This window comes from Camelina sativa, chromosome 12 (genome assembly GCF_000633955.1).
Source record: "Camelina sativa cultivar DH55 chromosome 12, Cs, whole genome shotgun sequence".
Taxonomy (NCBI): Eukaryota; Viridiplantae; Streptophyta; class Magnoliopsida; order Brassicales; family Brassicaceae; genus Camelina; species Camelina sativa.
The window spans coordinates 18,393,442-18,406,390 of NC_025696.1; the positions used below are offsets into that span (position 1 = coordinate 18,393,442).

The 12,949-nt window shown below is 30.4% G+C and overlaps 1 long non-coding RNA gene across 1 annotated transcript; it reads left to right on the forward strand.

The window, feature by feature from the left end:
- On the forward strand, positions 539-2,455 carry LOC104732115. Its single transcript, XR_758726.2, has 3 exons — positions 539-975; positions 1,537-1,866; positions 1,968-2,455. It is a non-coding gene; the product is annotated as an uncharacterized LOC104732115 (long non-coding RNA).

Genomic DNA, 12,949 nt, shown 5'->3' on the forward strand with positions numbered 1-12,949 from the left:
GGTAAGAAATAAAATCATAGATATTCCAAATTGTATTTTTGGAAGATTTTAGTCCTATATCATGTTGTTTCTAAAGATCTTTAAACACAATATTACAAATTTATTTTTCACAGATTTTATTGATAGACCACAACGTTAACCAAAAATAGATTACGAAATTGATAGATTGATTGGTTACAAGTTAAATAGTGGGTTACAAGATAGATTACGAAATAAAATTTAACCAATGTTATAGCACAAGTACTTATCTAGAATCATTAACAATATAAAACTTACAAAATATGTGTTTTTTTTCAAACCTTCATATTTAGCATATGATTTTATTGCATAATATTTTATCAAAAATATTTTTAAAAACAATGACATAAATTATATTTTATATAAAAAATATAATATAAATAAAATGAATTTCAATTCGTGCTCTAGTACGGATCTTTAATCTAGTATTTTATTTAAAAGGGAAATGAATAAGAGTTACATACATAAATCCCGCTATTTGGTCCGATGAGAAAAAGAAAGATATAAGAACATTGACGCAAAGACCATTCATTCCATGTACGGGAAGGCAAACAGCAATGGTACCGATACATCAATAACGACACGAGAAACTAATCCACCCACGTCATGTGAGATCGGCTCTTCAAAACTAATCCATGTAAAGTAACGATAGATCACTCTAGTACCATCTTTATTGGAGAGTACTCTTAGGGGTACTCTCAGTATTGGGCCCCAAAATTCCATTTAAAAACTCATTTCTGAGTCTAAAAATGAGAGTATCGTTATTTGGGAAGAAATTGAGCAAATTCCACCCACTCTCTCTCTCTCTTCTCTCTCGTTCAGAAAGGCGATGGAAGAGACGATTCGTCCGAAAATCTGGAAATTCAACCGATTCACATCGAATCCGTTGAATTTTCAGGCTAAATCTGGAGGGTTGATGGTCACCGGAGGCGATGGCATTATAAATCGACGAAGACGGTTCGGTTCTTCTTCATCTCTCTCGCCTTCTTTTTTATTTATCCTTCCTTGAATATTATATGACATTGTTAGGATTTAATTATGATATCGTAGATTGGGATGATCATGTCGGTCGGTGAGATCATCTCTTTCTCTGCTTTTGTTGCGTTGCAATTTTGGCTGTATTCCCTTTGATCTTTACATTTAAGGGGTGGGTATGTGTTGCTGTTGCCAGTTTAATTACCATATTCTTGTTTGTGTTTGTTTGTGTGATGAGAATATATCTGATGCCTGCCTTGATTGTTGTGTTGGGAGATATTTATATGTTAAGAGGAGAAGATTCTTTTATGCTACTTATTTTGTTCTGTTTCTTGTTTTTTGTTCTGTTTCTTTCATGCCTTGAGTGATGGATTTTCGCTTTTTGACAGATATTTGAGTTCAAATAGACTAGTAGATTAGTTCAAGACTCAGACAAGAACAGTGCATAGAGCTAGGCATAGAGAAGAAGATTATGTGAATTGATAATATGTCTGGAGTCTTATGGGTTTGATCTTCTTCTCACTCTCTTACATTGCATTGCAGGGTCTTTGTGGGGACTGTGAGTGCGTTCTGTGTGAAACATGCTCAGTGTCCAGTTTTGACGATCAAACGCATGCCGATGTTTCTGTTTCTGTTTTGTTCTTACCCTCTGTGGATTATTCAAGGGTTTATTATTTTCCAGCATCTTGAGTGCTCTGACAAAATTTGTAAACTTAGAGTCTTTTGTCCCTTTCCTGATGTGACGATAAGGAGAACATGCTAAAACTCAACTTTTCATTTTTGTGATCTTAAAGATCTTGGATCATGATCGTCTTTTACTAAAGCACCGGAGTTAAGTATTCTAATTCATTGACTTGTTTCAGATTTGTGCAGGTATAGAATCGCCACCATGTCTTGTCTTTAAAGATTATAACTCGAGACACGAAACACACATTATGTTTTCTTACAATGGCCATTGTTATGAATTTATGCAGGTATGGAATCGAAGGCCCTGTTTATTTAACAGCAAAGGGTGAGAAAGGAGCTGGTGTATGGTACGTAGATGAGGAGAAGCAGCAGATTGTTAAGATGGATGGAAGCTTATCTTACAGTGTCTTGCAGACAGTGAGTATTCACATGGAGGTAGTAGAGCCTCAGCCTAATCGACCAAAACTCCAACTCACTCTCTTGTAAAACTCTCCAACCTTCGTAGTTTTACTTTCACTTGTGTACCAATGTCAAGAGTTTAGGTGGTTTTACGTTTGTTACCTCTTTGTGTTCATTATCGAAGTCAAAGACATTGTATCATCATTTATGGTATCTATTGATGGATGTGAGTGGCTGTGCATCAATTTTGGTCATCTGATTTCTTGACCATATGCTTTTACATTATATGGATGTAATACTTGGTACAATATTTGCCTTACAAATGGGGAGATGGGGAAAAATGTAGACTTGCATATTGGTACAAATGCAACCAGAAAAATCTATCAAACATATGGAGGGATGATTTTGTATAAATAATATAAATAATTTCTAAAATTTTGTTGATTGAGCAACCTTGTTTGGGTTCTCTAGTGGAAGGGTGATTTTATTAAAGTTCTCTTTGAGTTACTTTAATTAATTTAGTATTAATTATATTATTAATTAATATCTGAGTAACTTAGGAGGGTTACTCCACTAATGATGCTCTATAACAACCTCTTTCTCCGAAGTCAGCTAGCACAGAGCAAATTATCCAACACAAAACAACAAACGCTAAACATTCCTAAGGTCTTACTTGCTCCTCCGATCCAATCACAAAGTTTAATCCACAAATCAAAGTAGAATCCAACACTAAATCAACTCCATATATAGAGAGGCAGCATCTTCATAACACAATAGAACAAAGACTCTACAAACGCCACGGCAGTCCGAGAGAGGAGAAGACTCCTCAACGGTGTCATCACTCGTTGGTGTCAAATGCTGGAAAATTAATCACATATAACATGGTGCTAATTAGATATGACTTATAGAAGATATTCAAGTTCTGAATGTAGACGAGAAAGAGGAGAAAGATTCTGACTTTGGCTTCTTGCTCTTATTAGTACCATTCTGTTTTCCATGATCCATAGCACCCAAATCTTAAACGAAACCTATAGTTACAAACTTACAATACAAAACCTATATATAGTAGTTACATACAACCAAAACACCTGCAACCTAAATATTTCATAATTAAAATCTAAAACTATAACTAACACCAAATGCCCACACTAATTGTTGTAAATCCTACACACAAAAACGTAAGGAAATATTGTGTATTTCCCAAACTCCAAAACTTACTCTAAATATAAGAGTAGTTAGGAAACCAACAAAGAGTGGTAATAATGAAGATGAAGTATTTATGAAACTAGTAAAAGAGTATCTTCAAAACTTAGGGGCGTGCTCTGTAGAATGCTATGTGTAAATGAGCCTCTAAAAATTTAATCATTTGGTACTCTTTTGAATGAATCTATCTTCACATTTTTTAAGTACATTTTTGTGTCATCCTCTCTTATCTTTGTATCCAAACAAGTTCCAACTAAATTATCTATAATCCTTATAACCAAACACTATCATTTCCTTATTTGATAATATTAATTTCCTAAAATCTATCTAATTTAAAGCAATATGTTATATTAAAACAGAATTCTCCTTTCACTTTTATTTAATCTTATATTTAATTATTTGAATTACTATTTAATACATAAAGTTAATAAATTTTAGATTTTTTTTTCAGCATATGATGTGATTTGAATTTTTATAAACGAATATATATTTTAAAAATTGTTTTAGGATTTTTGTAACCAAACAAGTATTTCCAGATATATATTATTTTACATTTGAGTTATTTTAATATATAATGAATATTTACAATTAAAAGATAAAATAACACGCAATGAAATTATATTGTGCAAATGATTTGGATGAATATGAATATAAATTTAATTATCATTAATTTGGTGTTACACAGATAATTTATCATTTCATTTTTTTGCTAACATTATCAATATTAGAATTAGATATATTAAATTGAGTAATTTATGATAATGTAGAGAACACATTATTTTGCGGTAAACTGTGGGTTAAATCCTATAATTAACAGTCAAATACAGTTATATAATATTACACTAAACAAAACTAAAACATAAATATAACTTAAATTTTGACTATTTGTTATAAATATTTGACTGTTAATATTTTCAGAATACACGGGGTTATTGATTTATAAAAAATAAAAAAAATGGAACCGTGGTGTACCACGGGGTAAATCCTAGTATATTAATATTTCATATTCACATAGAACGTATATAGAGCAGTTCTAACAAATAATACATATATATATATATGTCCAAAATATATAGGACAATTCTCACAAATATATATATATATATATATATCTTATATAATAAGGGAAGGTTTTTTTTAACTTTGCTTAACAATGTGACATTTGGCACTCTACTTTTGTGACACATTTCATTCTCATTAATTTTCAATTTAACATTCTACTTTTTAATTTGAATTTATTTTATTTGTATATGGTGTATAGTTTATTAAAAAAAATGGTTGTATAATTTGTTTTTTTTATTTTTTTTCAACATTGTAACCAAAATATCTTTCTTCCATTTTTTTTTGTTTTAACATCTAATATATTTCATAATGAAATCATACACCATAGAACCTTTAAAAAATAATACTAATCAACCCAACTAAAATTAATAAACAAATTGAAACCAAATTAAAATAGAAATGGTTTCATACTTTTAAAGTAAAAACTAAAACAAAATTAATTTATAATATAAGATTTTCAATATATATATAAAAATCATATTGTATTCAATAATCATAAATAATGTATTAAAGACACAACTCAAATTTGTATTTAATAGTATTCTATAAGTTACAGTTTGACTGTCTTTAAAACTTATGTACTAAAATTTTTTTGTATCATAACATAAATGTTTTATCTCCCCCATCAAATAACAGAAAACAATAGTTCCAAAATTAAAATTTATTGTTAATTGTACTAATTATTTTAAAATGATTAGAAATAGAGACAATTTATAGAAGAAAAATATATTTAGATTAAATTTGACACACTTTTATTTTCATGAATTTTAATAAAAAATTTAGTTAGACTTAGAGTATCATATATTTGTTTTGTGATACCGTTTTAGTAAAATTATTTTAAAATTGACTTTCATGTTGTAAAATTATTTTTTGTTAACTTTTACTCTTAGATATGAAAATAAAATTAATAAATTAGACAACATAATTTATCTATCAAAGTAATTAAGTAAGGTCTTACACGTTTTTTTTTAGAATACTTATCAGTTTTTTTTCCAAAAAAAAAACAAACGATAAATAAATTAATTTATCTTAATTATTTAACGAACATACCAAATTTAATTAACTTTGTTGTAACTAATTGTCCTATTACTATATGACAGACTAATTTAAAAATATAAAAGATTTTCTAATATATAAAAAAACTCACATTATATTCAATAATCATATAAAAAAACTCACATTATATTAAAAAATTATATATACTGTATTAAAGACAAAACTCAAATTTATATTTAATAGTAATTTATAAGTTACAATTTGGTTGTCTTTAAAATGTATGTACTAAAAAAACATAATGGTATAACAGAAAACAATAATTGATTAGAAATAACAGAAAACAATAATTTGAAAACTTAATTTATTGTTAATTATACTATTTATTTTTAAATTATTAGAAATAGAGACAATATATAGAAAGTAAAAATATATTAAATTTGACACACTTTTCTTTTCAAGACTTTTTATAAAAACTGGTTAAACTTATAATATAAGATATTTGTTTTGTGATATCGTTTTAATAAATTATTTTAAGATTGAGTTATCATATATAAAATTATTTTTTGTTAACTATTACTTTAGATGATGACAAAAAAATTAGTATATAGGAAAACATAAAATTATCTATCAAAATAATTAAGTAAGTTCTTATGCTTTTCTTCCTAGACTACTTATCAGTTTTATATTTTCCAAAAAAAAGAAAAAAAATATAAAAAAATATAATTTATCTTTATTATTTAAAAAAAAATACCATATTTAATTGACTTTGCTATAAGTAATGGTATTATTATTATGGTAAGTTAGTAACGTACTGTTTAAATAATTTCAACAATACATTGTAATCAAAAATATTTAGTAATATGTACTTTTACTTTTCTTTTTTTCATAACCCTTCTATGAAAAACTATAGGGGCATTCTCAAAAATGCCCCTTTTTTCATACCCCTTTTTAAAAATACCTTTTCATGTTGACCATTTTTAAAACTACCCCTCTTTATATACAAAATGACCAAATTACCCTTTTTGAGTGACAGCAAGAATGTACAGTCATCAAAATCGAAAATATTTTTCCGCCAAAATTTTTTTTCCCGCCAAAACCAAAAAATTTTCCCGAAAAAAATATTTTTTCCCGCCAAAAAAAAAATTTCCCGCCAAAATCGAAAAATTTTTCCGCCAAAAATATTGAAATTTATACCTTTTAAAAACATTGTAAACGCTTTTAAAAAACTTTTAAAAGTTTTTACAAGGTTTTTAAACACATTGTAAACGCTTTTAAAAACCTTGTAAATGCTTTTAAAAAGCTTGTAAATGCTTTTAAAAGGTTTTTAAACACCTTATAAACGCTTTTAAAAACTTTTTAAAAGCATTTACAAGGTGTTTAAAAACCTTTTAAAACCCTTTTAAAAATCTTATAAAATCTTTTACAAGGTTTTTAAAAACATTATAAAAGCGTTTACAAGGTGTTTAAAAACCTTTTAAAAATCTTTTTAACAACCATTTGAAAACTTTTTAAAAACCTTTTAAAACCTTTTAAAAATCTTGTAAAAGCGTTTACAAGTTGTTTAAAAAACCTTTTAAAACTCTTTAAAATCTTGTAAAAGCCTTTACAAGGTGTTTATAAGGCTTTTATAAGGTAGAAACCTTATAAAACCTTTTAAAAACCTTGTAAATTTTTTTTGGCGGGAAAATTTTTTTGTTGATTGACAAAAAAAATTTTGGCGGGAAAATTTTTTTGAAAAATTTTTCGCGGGAAAATATGTCGGAAATTTTTTGGCGGGAAAATTTTGTTTTTCTTTTTATTGAATAAAATAATTTTCATCTAAGGGTAAAATGGTCATTAAAAATTAAAAGAGGGCAAAAATAAAAATGGCTAGAAAAGAGGGTATTTTTGAAAAGGGATATATCAAAAGGGGCATTTTTAACAAATTCTCAAAACTATATATCATATATAAATTATAAAATTGTAGTTGAACCGTATTATTATGAATATTATTTTTTAAGACATATATTAACAATTACATGTGTACATTTCATATAAAATTGAACAATTACTTCATTTTATATTTCAAGTTAATAACACATACATAAACCACGCATTGCGTGGGCTAGTTTCTAGTTAATCTATATTATGAAAGTTGTTCAACTCTCTCCATCCTTCTGCCACATCAGCACTTGAAGAGATGCAACGTGGTTTACAAAAAATTGACGATTGGAGTTCTGTAATCTCGACTGTTTCGTAGTTTTTCCGTCTCCCTTCTTCTCATTAGGGTTATGACTTCCTTCACATCTTTCTCATAAAAAAAAATTACCCACACCGGCTTCAGCTCTGCATTTGGGCATCAGCTATGTTTTAATATCGGTTGCGTGGATTGACCTCCTATAAATCATATGCTCTATGTAGGAAATTAAACGATGTGAGCCTCGATCGGTAAGCTTCCACCTTGGGTTCCAGTATTGTGAATTTTGAATGTTTTTCTTTCTATTATAAATTAGAGGTCTATGTTAATCTACATAAATTTGGATTTGAGGAAGTCCTATATGATGTCTTGAAGTTAAAATTTCAAATTCTCGCTCTTAGTACTCTTAGGATATGATTGTTCTTTCGGATTGATGGTCTAACTCTATAGAATTTGGTACCTTATCATTGTGTTTTTGTTTGTTTGCGTATCAAAGCAAGTCAAGGAGTTCGTATATCTCATGTTACGTCATGTCCTTTGTTATAGGTTAAATAAGTTGATTGCTTTGATATATTTATCTTATCGCTGTTCATATTCATAGATTTGCCTCCTTTCGAACATCCATGCATGGACTAAGTCATAATGTTGCAAAGTAATAATCTTTTGAATCTTTTAATATTTCATCACTGATTTGAATTGCTTCATTGTTCGGCATAGTACTTCTCTGTAATCCCAATCCTATAGTCAAAGGAGAATACAATAGTTCTCCCTGGCTATAACGTCCCAAGATGAAGTATATCAATTTATCTGATCATAAGATGGAAATTAATTAAGTAGTATCTTATAAAGGTCAAATTATTTGCCAATTCTATAATTTGTACATCATATACTGGTTAGATTTATGCTTGTTGTTCTTTATCCAGCTCGGTTTTAAGCTTCCCAGCGCAAATTGGTCTTCGGTGAATAATATAACTTGAGTTGCTTCTTCACTACAGTATAAGGTATATTTGGTTAAAACATTTTCAACTTTTGGAATTTAGATTAACGTTTTTATATATTGTATGATACGCGTTTATATTGTATGTACGTAGGTCTTAGGAAAATTATATGTGTTACCATCAAGTTTGATTTGGATGGCATACCAAGAGGTTTTGATGCAATGTGGGTATAATTAAATTGCTAAAGTATTAGCAATTTTTGTATTGGGGAAGTAGCTTTAGGAGTTGAGCCAAAAACAAAAAAAAAGCTGAGAGATCTTAATATGAAGCATTTGAACAAAAAAAAAAAGTGATAATGTGAGGATAATGAAGTAGAGGTGATGTTGTTGAGACGAGGTTGCCTAATATTAAATATGAAGGAACTCACAGCAGGAAAATCCTAAACCAAGAGAAGAGGCAGAATTTGTGAGTCACTCACAGTGAGTGTATGTACTGTCAACAATGTCGTGTCATGATATCATAAAATAATGGTCTCATTTGTTACTCTATATTCTTTGTGGAATCATTTTTGACTCTGTTTTGCCTTTTGTATGGCGGAAGGACGTGTATTTAACTTTGATGGAAACAACTGGTTACATGGGCATAGAAAATGGGGACATAACTCTTTAATTGTTCTTTAGAGAGGGTATTGATTAGATATCCACCCGAAAAAACCGACTGAATTGCACTAAATCAATAGGCTCTCAGTCTCATTCAAGGGATTGTTCTGTTTACCGATTTTATGCATAATAGCTGTACTTTTTTGTACACGAACCCAATATAGTCCATGGGTGTACTTCCATTTGGTTAATGTTTGTTTTCACTACTTTTCTATAGAACTCTAAAAAGATCTTATTTTATAATTTTCCAATTTGGTTGTAAAAACTCTTGGATTTCTCGTATATAGAGTTTTTTGTATCTTTTACTTACTATAAAAGCTTTAACAATTATATTAAATTACTATCCTCAACAATTCAACATAAACGAACCACTCTCTCTTTAGTAAAATACAAAACAAAGTTGTTCATGTATCTAATGATTCAATTACAAAATGAGAAAATTTATGTGAAGTATTAAAAAATCAACATTAAATTGTAATTTTCAAGATATCCACAATACAAAAAGAAAAACAAAGATGAATTTTACATAAAAAAAACAAAAAACAAATTAATAGCAAAATTGTTTAAAGAACTGTAAGTCATAAACCCGCACTATACGCGGGTGTTCATCTAGTTAAAAAAAAACTCCTAGATTGGTTGCCCAAACTAGAGGAAAGATGTTTACAAATATCGTATAAGTTATATTAAATTATAAAAAATTAAAAATTAATTTAATAAAATAATTAAAATATGTAAGATAAAATATTTTATAACATGAAAATTAATAAACCAATACATTATATTGAAACCTAAAAATATAGTTAGAATACGAAACTCATATATATATATATATATATATATATATATATATGTGTGTGTTAAGTATAAATTATGAATGCATAGCATGCTAAGACTTGTTAATTTTTTGTTATATAGTATATGATATTATTAAAATGTATTTTTGCAAAATAAATATACAACTATTCAAGTAGCTATTGAAATAGCAAAAGTTACAAGTATATTTATATATGTTAAAAAAAAAATTAACAGTTATCTATTGTAACGCTAATGCATATCTAAATTAAATTTTTATTGAGAAATTAAATATTTAATAATATAATAATCAAAAAAATCAAATAAAATAATCTAAAAGAGGTTACTGTACACCCACTCAAAACAAACGTACCATGTAGAGAAGAGTTTGCAATCACTCTTTCAACTACCTAAAATCTATTTTAAACACTTATTCTAATCACCAAATCCAACCATTCTTATGAACCGCTCTCTCCAGACATTTTGTTGATTGGTGAAAATAGGAGCCGTTCGTTTGCAAATGATCTTAACTAGTGAAACCAATCAGAGCCGTTATATATACCATATCTCAATTGAAAGTAGATGTCTAAATTGTATTGCAAGAGAAAAAAAAGATGTATGAGAGTTTTTCCTTTAGATCATATAATTTTAATCAAAAGAATTCATCAAAGAAATTGTAACTCCCCGACCATCACCTCTCAGTGGACCCCATATCCAATTCCAGTATATCGGCCTACATTTCTTAATAGGCCTCGCGTCCTCTCACTAGGCCTGTGAGCCCATCCATCTGTTTGTTATGTATAGGAGGTTTTAATGACTTGTTTATCGACCCTACAAATCACCAAATGATCTTTCTCTGTGTTTTATCCTCACTCGCACAATTCCGACAATCACTTCCCGAAAGGTCACCCATCCTAAGACTACTCCAGCTCAACCACGCTTAACTCTAGATTTCTCTCTGGACCCTTGACCAAAAATATAAGTGTACTTTGGTGACAGAGGTGGCTAAATCAATTATTTTAAACCTCTCTGCAAGCCGGGTTGTCACAATTCACCTCTACTAACAGATCGCAACATCCTCGTTGCGCACCAAGACCGTCACCCGACGGTGTGAGTCCACTCGACTCTACACTCGTTTGGGTTCGGCTCTCATACCATTTGTAACGCCCCGACCACCACCTCTCAGTGGGCTCCATGTCCAATCCCAGTCCATGGGGCCACTTCCTTAATGGGCCTCACGTCCTCTCACTAGGCTCGTGAGCCCATCCATATCCAACGGTCGGTTTGCTACGTCCGGGAGGCTTTAAAAACTTGTTTACCGTCCCTAAGTATGACCTCATGATATTTCCCTGTGTTTTGTCTCCACTCGCACTGTTCGGACAGTCACTTTTCGGAAGGTCATCCATCCTCAAACTAATCTAGCTCAAGCACGCTTAACTCTGGAGTTCTCTCAGGACTCTTGACCGAAAAGATAAGTGCACTTTGGTGACATAGGTGGCCAAATCAAGTCTTTTAAACCTCTTAACAAGTCGGGGTGTCACAAAAATATATTTCAGACATGTTTAGAAAAATGGGAGGTTGTAGTTCAAATGTGACATTTCTACAGAACTAATCAATAAGAACGACTGAAGAAAATATTACTATCTTAGAAAACAAAATAAAACTATATTTCAAAGATCAATACATTTTTAAACATTTATTATTATATACTAATTAGTTTTTAAATAGGGTACTATTAGACAATATACATATATTAAAGGAAAATTAGAAAAACTAAATATGAAACTTTTTTAAATGGAAAAGTGACTATGGACCCACATTATAGATGGAGTGAATTTACAAAACTATTCTTTTTTGTGTTTGTTTTGAAGTTGGATAAAAAAGAGATAAATAATGGAGGACAAAAAAAGAAAATAAGATAATTTTTAGTGAGACTAGGTGCTTCTCCATGCAATGCATGGGTTGTGGTGTAGTTGGCTCCTTCTTGTTTTCTTTTTTTGTCTTTTGTGTTCTCTCTTTCGTATTATTTTGTTTTAATTAGGCATATACTGGCTATCAAGTGACTTGTATATATATACTATATCTTTATACCATTTCGTTTATATGTGTTCATTTGTGATGGTCATTTTTAATGAATGATGAGGATGTTTGTAACATCCGCGAACCAATTTTTGTAAATTTGGTGTGGGTGTCGATCGACACCCTTGGTGGCATCGATCGACACCATGTTTTTCTGGTTTGGTCGGGTTTGATTTAATTGCTGATTGGTTCGGTTTGGTTCAAGGAAATCCCTAATTCGTGTTTTAAGTGTCTGAGACGAATGAAGGGTTTCAGAAAGTCTCTTTGGTCGCCGTTGAGTGGAAAAGAAGAGAGAAAAGAGAGAAAAACGTTCTTGAGATTTTCTGGGCTTGTTCTTGGAGATTTTGGAGAGATCTGAGGCAGTAGAAGTGTTAGCTGTTGCTGGAAACGAAGGGGGAGCTTCTGGAGGTGTTGTTTTCCACGTTTCTCAATTCAATCTTCCTGTTCTTGAGGTGAGTGCTTGACCATGGTTGATCTAAGCATGATATCTCTCTTGTTTGGGTGTTTTCTTTGCTGTTTGTGTTGTTTTGTTGCTTGGGTTCGTTGCTTTTGTGATTCCTAGCGATTTCCGAGGTCATTGGGTGAGTTTGAGACGGATTCGAGATGATTGGGAAGGAGAGTTCGATGTTCGGATTCACGCAGATCGTGTCTGCAGAAGAGGCATCGATCGACACTAGGAAGCATCGGTCGACACCATTTAGAGGAGCATCGGTCGACACGGTTTAGCATCGGTCGACACCATTGTTTGTAGCATCGATCGACTCCGTGAGGCATCGGCCGACACTGGTCTCAGCCGAGACTTGTTTTTGCTGGTTTGATGTATTGTTGTGTGTTGTTTGTTTTGCTTAAGCTTGAGGGTCTCATATGCTTGTGTGTATAACCTAGTAGATGGGATGACGGCCTCACTAAGTACTTATGATAATACTTACGCATCTCAATTGTTGTTTGTGGTGTGCAGGTAAAGG